A 12,061-nucleotide genomic window follows, 5' to 3' on the forward strand; every position below is an offset into this window, starting at 1 on the left:
CTTCCCCACCGCCAGCAACTAGAATCCGAACACCACATCTGCTCCCGAGCCTTCCTAGCATACAGCGTCTGGCACAACCCAGGCTGGGTGGCTGAGTTGGTTAAGCATCTGCCTTCAGCTCAGGTCGTGATCCTGGGAGCCTGGGATTGAACCCTCTCACCTGCTGGGCAGCGAGTCTGCTTCTCCCTCTCCCCTTGCATCTCCCTCCTGCTTGTATGTGCTCTCTCTCTCTCTCTATCAAATAAATAAATAAATAAATAAATAAAATCTTTTTAAAAAATTGTTCAACGGATGAAAGCTTGCATACATCAGGGGGACACAGTCTTTTCATGAACTTCATTTTCATCTCCGAGAAAATACGTGCCATGGTTACAGCAAAAGCAGAGCAGAGCTTTAAAGAATTACTCATGTAATGGTACAAGGGCAAAGAGCTAAAAGCAAGTCAGAAACTTCTTCATGTTTTGTTCGAAGCCCACTAACACTTCGACATGTATTAAATGTTAATAAGCAGCTCTCTGGGTCAGTGGGTTAAGTAATAGCGATGCTGGAAAGCTAGAGGTGAAGAAAATACATGGAAATTACATTCGGGGACAGCAGCAAAGCGCGGCTCACGTAATAGCATGCAAGTGACTTACCCGTATTATCTTTTTCCCTTTTCTCATACAGCAGGACTTAGGAAAGGGACAACATTCTCTTGATTCAGGCATCTGGTAAAATCTGGAAAGTATCAGGGAGGATCCAAGGGTTCGGTCACCTTCTTCGCCTTAGTGGCAGGGAAAAAAAAAAAAAAAAAGAAAGAAAAAGAAAATCACTACATTTAACAAAACTGTCAGGAGCTGATTATATAGTTTGTGGCCATCCTTTCCTACTCCTTCCATCTGACCATTTCTTTTCTGCACATTCTCATGGAGGCCAAGGAAAGGAACAAAGAGATGTTGTAAGCCAGAGGCTGCTGCTTAAAATCAAGACAAAATGATAATAATCATAATAGAGAATGCTTTTGAGCACTTGCTATGTGTCGAGTAATTTACCAAGATCATTGCTTGAGGGGAGGGAAGTGGTTTGGCTCAACAGGGGACATTCAGCAATGCCCAGAGACCGTCTTTGTCACACCTGAGGGAGGTCAGAGCTTGGAGAGGCAATACTGGCATTGGGTGGATGGATGGGTCTGGGATGGTGCTGAACCTCCTGCAGTTCACAGGACCATCCTCCCACGACAAAGAATTATCCAGCTCAAAATACCGAGAGGTTAACAAACTGTTAATAAACTGCTGTAGAGGAATCATCTCATTCAACACTCAAAATAGCTCTAGGAGAGTCTTGTCAGTGTGGCACAGATAGGGAAACTGAGGCACAGGCAGGTTAGGCAGCTCTCTCTAGCCGCCCAGCTTGTAAGCCGCAGAGCAACTGCTCACCCACGCCTGTCTGACTCTGGCAGACTTCACCTTGATACTGTGTGTTGGTGGGAAAGAAGCTGGTGATCTTGGATTAGCTGTGGATTTTATGATTTCATCACAGGGAATCGCTACCATTGGGCCCCAGGGGCCATCACCGACACTCTTTAGGAACGTAGAGACTCCACCTCCCCTCTCAGCCCAAAATGTGAACTCTGTGAGTGTACTGACTGCTCTTTGCCATTTTTCAACTAAAATGATCTGAGAGTTGTTAAGCATCTGCCTTTGGCTCAGGTCATGATCTCAGGATCCTGAGATCGAGCCCTGCATCAGGCTCCCTGCTCAGCAGGAAGTCTGCTTCTCCCTCTCCCACTCCCCCTGCCTGTGTTCCCTCTCTTGCTGTGTCTCTGTCAAAGAAATAAATAAAATCTTTAATACATATATATATATATAAATTAAACTGTCTGAGATTGTGTTATTTTTAGTAAGACAGAGTTATAATTAGTAACAATGCTATTTAATAAAAATATTGATGAAGCATTTTGTGAACAGTTCTCTGAAATAGTAGAAGTGTTAGCAAAACAGTGAAATATGAAATCCAGCCTCTCCTTGCTCCAAGGAATTTCTCTATAGCCATACATATCAGTGGGCAGAATGTGTCCTAAGTTATGTGACATCATGAAACAGCCTTATATTCCTTCCCAGCTGTCATTTTCCATATTTTATAAGATTTGAACATTAAAGTACGTCTCTGCCAGTGCACGACCAGAATACCAGACCCAGCAATAAGATATTTCACATGGCTGTAATTGTATTTTATATGTGAGGGCTCCCTTTCCTCTTCAAAAACCCCAAAGGCCTGTCATTGTAGATACCACTGAAAATCATCCATTTTCCATGAGGCCAACACGAGCTCCATAGATAATGGACCAATATAAAACATATTAGAAGTATTAGTATGTGTGTTGTGTTTTTCCCCTTGTCAGTGGGCTATGCTGCTTTTTTATTCCTACTTCTGGTCATGATCAGATTTCTTGTTTATTGGCTTCTTACCACATTTGATTTGATAGTTTCCATCCCATACACCTTATAACACTTCAGCTTTCTGTAGCAAAAGAGAACAGGGATGTTGAGGTCCTTCAGACCCCAAACTGTATCCGAAGCCATCCTTGCTTCAATGCCCAGACTTAGTATTGCTGCCCCAGAGACAGCACAGAACAGTTTAGAACTCAGTGAAGGGGAAAGTGGAGGAAGGAGGTAAAGATCCTAGAAAAGTCAAGAAGAAGAGGGGGATATCTTTAAATAAGTATATTTATTTTTTCATTTATACTACCTTTTTAAAAAATATTTTATTCATTTATTTGACACAGAGAGAGAGATAAAGAGTGCAAGAGCAGGGGAGAGGGAGAATCAGACTCTCCGCTGAGCAGAGAGCCTCATGCGGGTTTGGTTTCGATCCTAGGACCCCAGGATCATGACCCGAGCCAAAGGCAGACGTGTAACTGAATGAGCCACCCAGGCACTTCTCATTTATACCACTTTTTTTTTTTTAAAGATTTTATTTATTCTTTTTTTTTGTTTGTTTATTTACAGCATAACAGTGTTCATTGTTTTGGCATCACACCCAGTGTCATTTATACCACTTTTTAATGAAAGATCATATTGGAACAAAACATTATGTATATCCTTCAACCAAATAATGCACTTTGCTAGGGGTACTATTCCTCAAATATAACATTACGTTAGCATTAAACCACACCACAGAACCAAGTAAAATTAATGGGTATTTTATCTTTTAGACTTAAGGCAGAAGACAGAGACGACCCCAACTTAGAACCCTAAAATAACTTTGACTCTTCCAGCCCCACACCCTTCTCTGCAACCCACGCTACACCATGCACAGAGTTGTTTTTCTAAAATGAAAATGTGATCCCTCCCACAAAGCTTAGTGGCTTTCACCACTACCTAGAAATAATGTTCCAAGGCCTTAGCGATTTGGCTGTCCTATAGCCTTCTAACCTTATTTCTGATCAATTCTCACTTATTCCTTTTATTTTTCTTATCACTCAGGAAGCTTCCCCTCCAGTCAAAGCTTACTACTCAGGGTTTCTCAAACATGGGTTCCTACTGGCAGACCCTTTGTACCCAAAGGCTCCTTGTCATCTCACCACCCAGCTCAGCCCATCCTTCCAGGCCCAAACTAAGTGATGCCCTCCTTCCTTTCCCATTGCCTGTTGCTTATCTCTCAACAATGGAATTCCTTAGAGCAGCCAATAGGTATTTTTCTCACTTGCATAGATATCTGTAACATACAATGGCTTCTGGGGTCAAGTGTGATTCCTCTTCTGTAATCTAGAATCATGTACCTAATTAGGGGGCGAGAAATGTTTGCTTTGAATTAAGGGACCCTAGGGAGTATGCTATTAGCCCTAATTGACCTTGGCAGGCTGAGAATAAATATCTACCTGGGCCATCCTTTACCTTTGGGGTAGTTTGAAAGAAATCAGCTGGAAGGGGTGGGAAAACCATATCCCGAATTGCTCAATCCCTCCAATAACCGTGAGATGAGAAGAATTCCTAATCAGGTTTATACCAGTTCAAAGGCCTCTCCTGAGACCACCCCCCATAACCCCAACTGCCCACCTTGAGGCTGAAGACGCTTCTGCGAAACTTGAAAGAATCTTTCCCACTTGTGTTTTCCCAGAAAAGCCACTTCCTTTCAGTAATTCCAGTCATACGGTAATTATTATATTGATACAAGGATTTTGGACGCCGTGCCATACAATTTTCATTATAATTTGCAAAAACCTGGCAATTTAGGAATGTCTTTACTCTTGCTGGAATTGCACATAACCAGGGATACAAACATTTGGCCTAAATTAAGGCCCACTTGGGTATATTGTACTTAGGAATTTGTAAACATAGAGATTTTAGTTCTTTGGATCCTTTCTGGAGAAGCAGTCATCACATTCCCTCAGGCTCCTACTCCCTTGTTTCTTTCTTTCTTTTTTTTTTTTTTTTTAATATTTTATTTATTTGACAGAGAGAAATCACAACTAGGCAGAGAGGGAGGCAGAGAGAGAGGAGGAAGCAGGCTCCCCGCGGAGCAGGGAGCTCGATGTGGGGCTCGATCCCAGGACCCTGGGATCATGACCTGAGCCGAAGGCAGAGGCTTTAGCCACTGAGCCACCCAGGCGCCCCCCTTGTTTCTTTCTTAAAGACTCCCTATGCCCTGAATATGGACTAGCAGAAACTGCTTTCCTGACTCAAAAATTAAGGAAGAATGAGCGGGCACAGGCCTGGTTAAAGGGTCTACCCCCTAGAACGTAGTCTAGAGAATCAAAGGATGCTAGTGTTGAAAATGACCCTGGGGTAAGTTAAGAGCCAACAGTTGGACCATCTCCAGGAACCAAGCAGAAAACCACATATGAGCAGGGTGGTGGGTAGAAAGCATGGCTGCTCTTGGAAAACAAGAGCTTGTGGCTCTTTTAAGAGGAACAAACCCTGATTTTTTCAGGAGACATTTGCCAAGGAAGAATGAGGGTCCCATTAAAGTCCAGAATTTCCAATTTTCCAAAAGAAGCTGAAAATCTAGATTTGGAGGGAAATCTGCCTGCTGGGAAACTAACTGAAATTTATTTCTGAACATCACGTAGGTCTAAGTAAAATCAGCCTGCAGGCTGGAGGGGGCCCAAATGCCCCCCCTCGGCTCCCCCCTCCCCGACCTTTTAGCCCACCTCCTTCATCTTACAGACAGTCGTGGTGCAGGAGAGAGAGAAATTTCACACAGTTGGGTGGGAATAAAAAGATGACTAGAACCTCAGGTCTTCTGATGGCCAGTCCCCTTAGAATCATTCCCCTCTGATCAGTCATTTGAATCTGAGACAATTGGGGTAGAAGGGTCGAATCAACGTGGAGGGTTCTTGCCTGGTTCAAACCGTGGTTCAGAACTCAGCTGAGTTTGAAGGACAACAGGGTGACGGATCATGTCAGGTATCCTCTGGAACCAGACCAGCCCTTTCCCTCATGTGGCCAACTGTCAGAGAGACCCAAGGAATCTTCAGAACAGTAGATTTCCAGTTTCCTAGAACAGAGCAGTCTGAAGCTCCAGGGACATGTCTATTTTTTAATAACTTCTATCAGTGATTCTCAATGAGTCTAAAGCTTGGCCAATCTAGGTGGGGAGTCAGTGTGAACGGAATTCCAGATGAATCCCAACCCAAGCCTGTGGTCCTTGAACGTGGGGCAGTGTGACTCATCCCATGAGTGACTACACGTTCATTTCTTCCATATTTTAGCATGCTTCCCTCCAATTTCCTAGATTCTTGTGCCTCACACTTTTAGGAGGGGGAAAAAAAAGAATAGTTGTTGTGGTAAAACTTTTGGTTTTCAATAGTACTGCTTGATGCAAGATATTTTTATTCCAGCGTGAACCTGAACAGCTGTGGTGAACTACGAAATGAAATCATGAATGATAGATTTCCTCATAAATTATACTTAAACATTTTATAATGTTAATAGTTCTTTTTTTTAAAACTATAATCTGTAAACATGGAAGTGGAAGCTGTGAATTAGATTTCAAAATAGAGGAGTAATTTTAGACTGCAACTTCCATTTTCATAGCACTCCAGTTTATTTTAAGGGACAATTAGTAACACTTGGGAAAAAAAATCTATCTAATTGCTAGACTAAATCAAACTGCACAGTACTTGGATGTTTTTGCCCTCATTAGGCCTATTTTTTTTTTCATAGTGACCAAAGCAATAAGGGAATAGAGGGAAAAAATAAAATCCAAGGGAAAATGCTTATAATAAACATAATTATCATTTTGAAATCAGCCCAGATTCACTTAGGCCAATAACTCCTTTCTAGGTCTCATAAATCATCTGTTGTTTCGACCCTAATGGCAGACACGGCCAAAGTGTTTTCCTGATGAGATGTAACTCGAACCTCTTTATGTCAAGTTCAGACAGTTGCTTATATGTGACGGGGCTTAACGTGTTTCAAAAGCCCTGATGAAAGCTCAGATTTCATCAGCAGGGATATAATACCAAAGCTCTGGGGCTACTAACGCATCATCAATTGATAAAATATGCACTTTGACTTGTCTTGTCCAGCCACTAGTTTTTTGGGCCAATTTTCAATACATGTGGCCCAGTAACACATTTAAATAATGCCTATATTTGTTTCTTCCTTTCTCTGGATATTGGGGGGCATGGTGTCCTTGAATAATTTTTATGAGCTGACTTAGCTTGGTCCTAAGATAAAGAAATCAGTTTCCCTTCTTCCTCCATGCCCAGAATTTCACAACACAGAGGATCTCGAGGGTAAATAATTTCTATTCCAGCCACTTGCAGAGAGCTTTAAACAAATCTCCAAAGGACTAATCAGGCCTAACTCCATCTCAATCTTGCACAAATATTCCCCAAGTTGGTTCCTCATTTCTGGTGGGTTTTCTGCTGAAACTCTCTATTTACCTACTTTAAAAATCCCCCACTACGATTTTCAGATCATGGGAATGGGGGCAGGATTCTCACATCAACACAAACTATAAGGAAAAGGAAATGGAGAGGATGTGAGCTTCCAAAAGGGGCAACTTCTACCCAACCTCGACCCATGGTGCCGTGTGGGCAAAGAGGAGCCTGTGTGACTTGATCTCCTGGCGTTTCAAGAAAAGTTGACGTATGTGAAATCCCAATTTTAAAATCTAGGTGACTGATTTAAAACGATTTCAAACACTCTCCAAGCCAAACAGTACATTTCTGTTAAGATATCTCTAGCCAGTCTGCAAATCCTCTAAGAACCATTGCTCTGTGGATTTATAGTCTCAGTGCTAAATCAGTTTAGAAATCTCACCCTGGATGGTTCTTATGTTACCACAATACATATATAATGCTACAAGTGTCAACCACTGTTAGACGTACAGCAGGAACAGAACAGACAAAAATGAAGCTTACATTCTAGCATACATCCATTTTTGTGGAATTCATAAAGGACGAGACAATGAAACGTGAGAAATCAGAGAATGGAAGCAGTTGTGATGCAATTTAGAACTAGGTGACTTTACCAGACACTCCTGCATGCCATCCAGAATTTAATAAAATTAAAACTCTAAAAGCAAACTACTTCATGGAAAACGCAGCCATGTTTAAAGCCCCCTATTCAGAATAAAGTGTTTCTTTGTTTAACAGGTATCTGTGTAGTCCCTACTTCGTGCCAAGTGCCTTGCTCGGTAAAGGTGTGCAGTGGTGAACAAGAATAATGTGCCTTTAGCCATCTACATTCAAGGGCCAGAAGCAGAAAATCAATCAGAAAAAAAGAAAAATAAATAATAATAAGTAAAAACAGTGACAAATCATGATAAATGCTGTGATACAGTAGAGATCGATGGTCAGAATGAGAAACCTAGTTTAGAGAAGATAGTTAGGGAAGCTCTGCCTGAGGAGGTAGCATTTCAGGTGAGATCTGAAGAATGAGAAGAGAGGGTCACTTGGAAGAAGAGGATAGGGGAATGTTACTTAATAGAGGAAAGAGCATGTGCAAAGGTCCTGAGGTTTGAAAAAGGTCATTTAGAGAACTGAAGTCTGGTGAGCCTAGAGGACAGTGGGCTGAGCTTGGAGGGACAAGCAGAGCATTGTATCCTTAGTAAGAGTCTGGGGTTTACTCTAAATTATGAAACAGTTTCAGTTGGGGGGGTGACATGCTCTGATTTACACTTTTTGAAAATCACCATGGTCATTGTGTGTGCAAAAACCACCCAGGGGTCTGGCAATTATTGACACAGGGAGATCGATTAGGAGGCCATTGTAAATAGTCATCATAGTTAGAGAAAATGGTCGAGTACCCTAAGACTGTGGCTTTGGAGACAGAAAAGACATAGATTTCAGATACATTTTGTTTTGGGGCTTTCCCCTTAAGTCCCATGACTCTCTCTCTTTGCCTAGTCTTATATATATATATATTTTTTTTTTTTTTTTGAGAAATAAAGACACAAGGTTAAAGTCAACTATGCTTTCTGATATGAAAAGTCAGTGCAGGAAACCACCAGTCCATTCTGCCCTCATAATGACATCTCTGTGAACTGACATTCCCGGACTTTAAGTCCACAAAGATAAAAATCAAGGGCATGATCCTGTCTAAATATCTCCCTTAATGCCAAAAACTTGGGTCATTAGGAGTTCTTTGGATTCTGAAAGATATGAACAGCATGATTGCTCTGCTTATCAAAATATTTTATGTGTTGTTTTATTGCTTACTTGTTAAAAAAAAATCTGACACCATAATTGCCAAAGAAACGTCACTGTGACTCTTAACCAAATAAAACGAATGGGGAGTTAGTCTTGGAGAAAGTTTAAATGAGTCCATCAAACTGATCCGTGTTGTGACTTGGGATTCCCATGCCTTATTTTCTTACTCCATGTGGTTAAGAACTCAGTGAAGCCAGCGTGTGCCCAAGGGAGGCAGTGTTAAGGACAAGGTGGGCTTGGAAATCAAGCCCTTTTGAAAAGGTAAATCAAAATAAATATCTGATTTATTTATTTATTTATTTTTTTAGCTCAAAGCAGGGAAGGGGCAAAGAGAGGGGCAAATGGCAGGAGTTCTTAGCCTCTCCAAAAGGGGAATTTCTCTGAACTCCCCTCTCTCTGCCTCCAAGCCCCCCCCCCAAATTCATCCTGATCATTCCCATTTTCTGCAACCATTCCCAGCATAGCTTTCAACTGGGGAGAAAGAAAATCGGGGAATATCTAATACAAGAGGGCACGGTCGATTTATTAGGATTGGGGTGTGGAAAGTTCCTCAAGGATGAACTTCCCAGGTGAACCAAGAATTAAGAAAAGGTTATAAATGCATAAAAAGCACAGCCTACCTCACCGTACCTTCTGTACCTTGCTGGGGACCCAGGATTCTCAAAGAACACCACTTCCTTTAGCTGATCTCTGGAGCCATTTGTTCTAACCTCTCTTCTCCAGCCAATCCCCCCTCAGACTAAAGTCAAGGTCAACAGTCTCTCGGACCGTCCCGTTACAGCTGTAAAGGATCCAACACTTAAACCAGTGCATCCGGGGCTGCTATGGGGGCTAACCTAATAACAGAGGAAACAGAGTTTGCATTTATTCAGTCTGTCCGTCCCCCGGGGTTTTAAACAACGTGGGAAACCTGCAAGGTCTGAATCCAGGGCTTCTTCCCTCAGCGCTGCCTCTGTGGACAGGCCATTGTTTAAGGATGAGAACAGCAAACAAGGCGTCAGGCAGCGTCCTGAGAGCGTAACTCACACCACCTCCTTTAGTTCTCACAATGGCTCTGCGGAGCCAACCAGCTGGTCAGTGAGCAGGCTCCCTTAAGCAGCAAGGCGGCAGGTGTCTGCCCTTAACGCCCCTCCTCCCCTCTAATCCCCAATCCCCGCCTCCTGCAGGCTTTCCTGGTAGGTATATTAACTGGTGATAAGTATTCTTGTAGGATTTTCCCCTCTCCTTTCCAGCTTACACCTTACACATTTGGGTTTGAGTCAAAGGGATAAAGTAGGGAAAGGACTGTGGGAATAGCATTAACCACAACATCTAACATCTAGGGGATCCCCCAGACGCGCTAAGAATTCTACAGTGACGGTCCGTCTCACCCTTGCAACAAATCTCAGAGGGCAATGCTATTACCCCCAGTAATCATGAGAGATGAGGAAGCCAAGACACAGAGAGCTTGAGTAAAGGTCCAAATCACACACAGGAAGGAGCAGAGCTCAGATGGGGAGTCAGGCTGACCCGCTTGGAGGAGCACAAGCTCTCAGCCTCTTAGCCTGTGCCCTGCATGCCCTGCAAGGACTCATCATCCTTGTTCTCTCTGGTCTTTGCTGTAAGAGGAGAGGGCTCCACTGGGTACCTAATGCACTCCCCGGATCCTCGCTGCAGGACCCAGTGGCTGCTACGGATGCCTCTCCAAGATTTCCCTTGGTGGGAAAGAGTCACCTGTGGTCAATGCGGTATCCCTCCCCAGGCAACCTGCATACAATGACTACATGTAGAGATAGGGAAGATCTGGCCCCTCGTCCTACGCTTGAGTCAACCCTGAGTTCCCTACTGGGTAGATTGAGGTCCTTGCTGCATCTTCAATGGCAGTCTCCTTCCTCCCTATTCAGCTTCCCTTCCTCCACCCATCACAACCCAAGAGTTGTTGATCCTAAGACCATGTCCAATGCACTTCCAGCACACAAATCTCAAAGTCTGTTTTCCCAGGAATTCAGCTCGTGATGACCGCCAAGCGTCCCCGTGCCCTCTCCAAGCCCCCTCTCCGGACCTCATGGATGCCTGTCATCCTGAGCAGAGAAGGGGGAGGGAATGAGCACCAGGCATGCCCTCACACTGTGCAGGGAGCTGTCGTGGACACTACGGTCTAGCCCTCTCTCCAGCGTTCATACACCAGCCCCTACCCAGGGTGGAGGGGGGAACGTAGGACTGAGAAGGGGATACTCTGATCATGACGTTTCTAGTGGACCCCTGCTATATTTACCCTTGGGAGTCAGTTGGTTTCCTCTGACCTGGGGGTGCTTGATTTGCTGCCTTTCAGGCATTCCTATCCCTTCACCTGTGATCAGGATGGAGCTCTTTGAGGAGCTAAAGCAACTTGAAAGGAAAAAACAGGGCAGATACGACGTCTTCATCCCTCTTTAAGATCAGGGCTTTTCATCAAGGCTAACAGTTAATTGAGTATTGACTTTCTGAGGTTTGGGGTGAAGCAGAGAAGAGAAGCATTCGTGGTCTGCTAGAAGGGAAAGGAGCATTTATTGAGTCCCTGCTCAGGATTGGTATGATCCCTGTTTTATCAAGGAGATAATTAAGGCACTTGCTCAGGATCTGCTAAAAAGTGGCAGCTCTGGATACAAACCCGTTTCATTCTGTTTCACTGCAAGCACGGGCACCGGGGCCCTTTCTTTCCACGCTGCCCTTTCTATCAGACTTGTCTTTTAAAAATGATCAAATTGTAACTTTTCTTCTTTCTCCAATATCATCTCCTAATTCACAAAAAAACACAATGCCAATTTCTAACTATTTTAAAAATGATATTCCCACCTCCCTCTACAGATGACTCCTCCGGGGCGCTCCACACATCTACAACCCACACCAGCTCTCGCCCTCCCCAGAGCCCCAACACCACTCCTTTGCCAAGTGCTTGTAACTCCTGCGAGGCTCACCAGCACCTCTGGCTTCTAGTGTCCCAGGGCTCCTGAGCAAAACCCGAACTGGTAGAGACCTCCTGTCTCTTTTCCAATTCCTAAAACCTCACTGTCCGCTATCCACTTGTTCCGAAAGCCCCGATGGTTGTACTCCAGACTCCTACTGAGAAATGCAGACATGTTAAAGTCTTAAAGACTCTGAAGAACTTAAAGAATTACAGAGTTGGCAGGGTGTTCATCCATTTTACAGTTGAAGAAACTGAGGCACAAGATCACACAGTGAGTTTAGCGGTCAAGTCTCCTCCTTGGGTCAGTAACAGGATTCTACAAGCACTGTACTTTCAGTCACTGATGGGGCTACTCACTGATCAGGAGCTCGAATTCTAGATTCAGACTGCTGGGGGGTACAAAGCCAGTGTCTGCTCCTTGCTCACTGTGTGACCATGAACAAGCTTCTCAACATCTCTGTGTTTCATCCAGAAACTGGGAATAATATAAGTAC

Source organism: Meles meles, chromosome 2, assembly GCF_922984935.1.
Source record: "Meles meles chromosome 2, mMelMel3.1 paternal haplotype, whole genome shotgun sequence".
Taxonomy (NCBI): Eukaryota; Metazoa; Chordata; class Mammalia; order Carnivora; family Mustelidae; genus Meles; species Meles meles.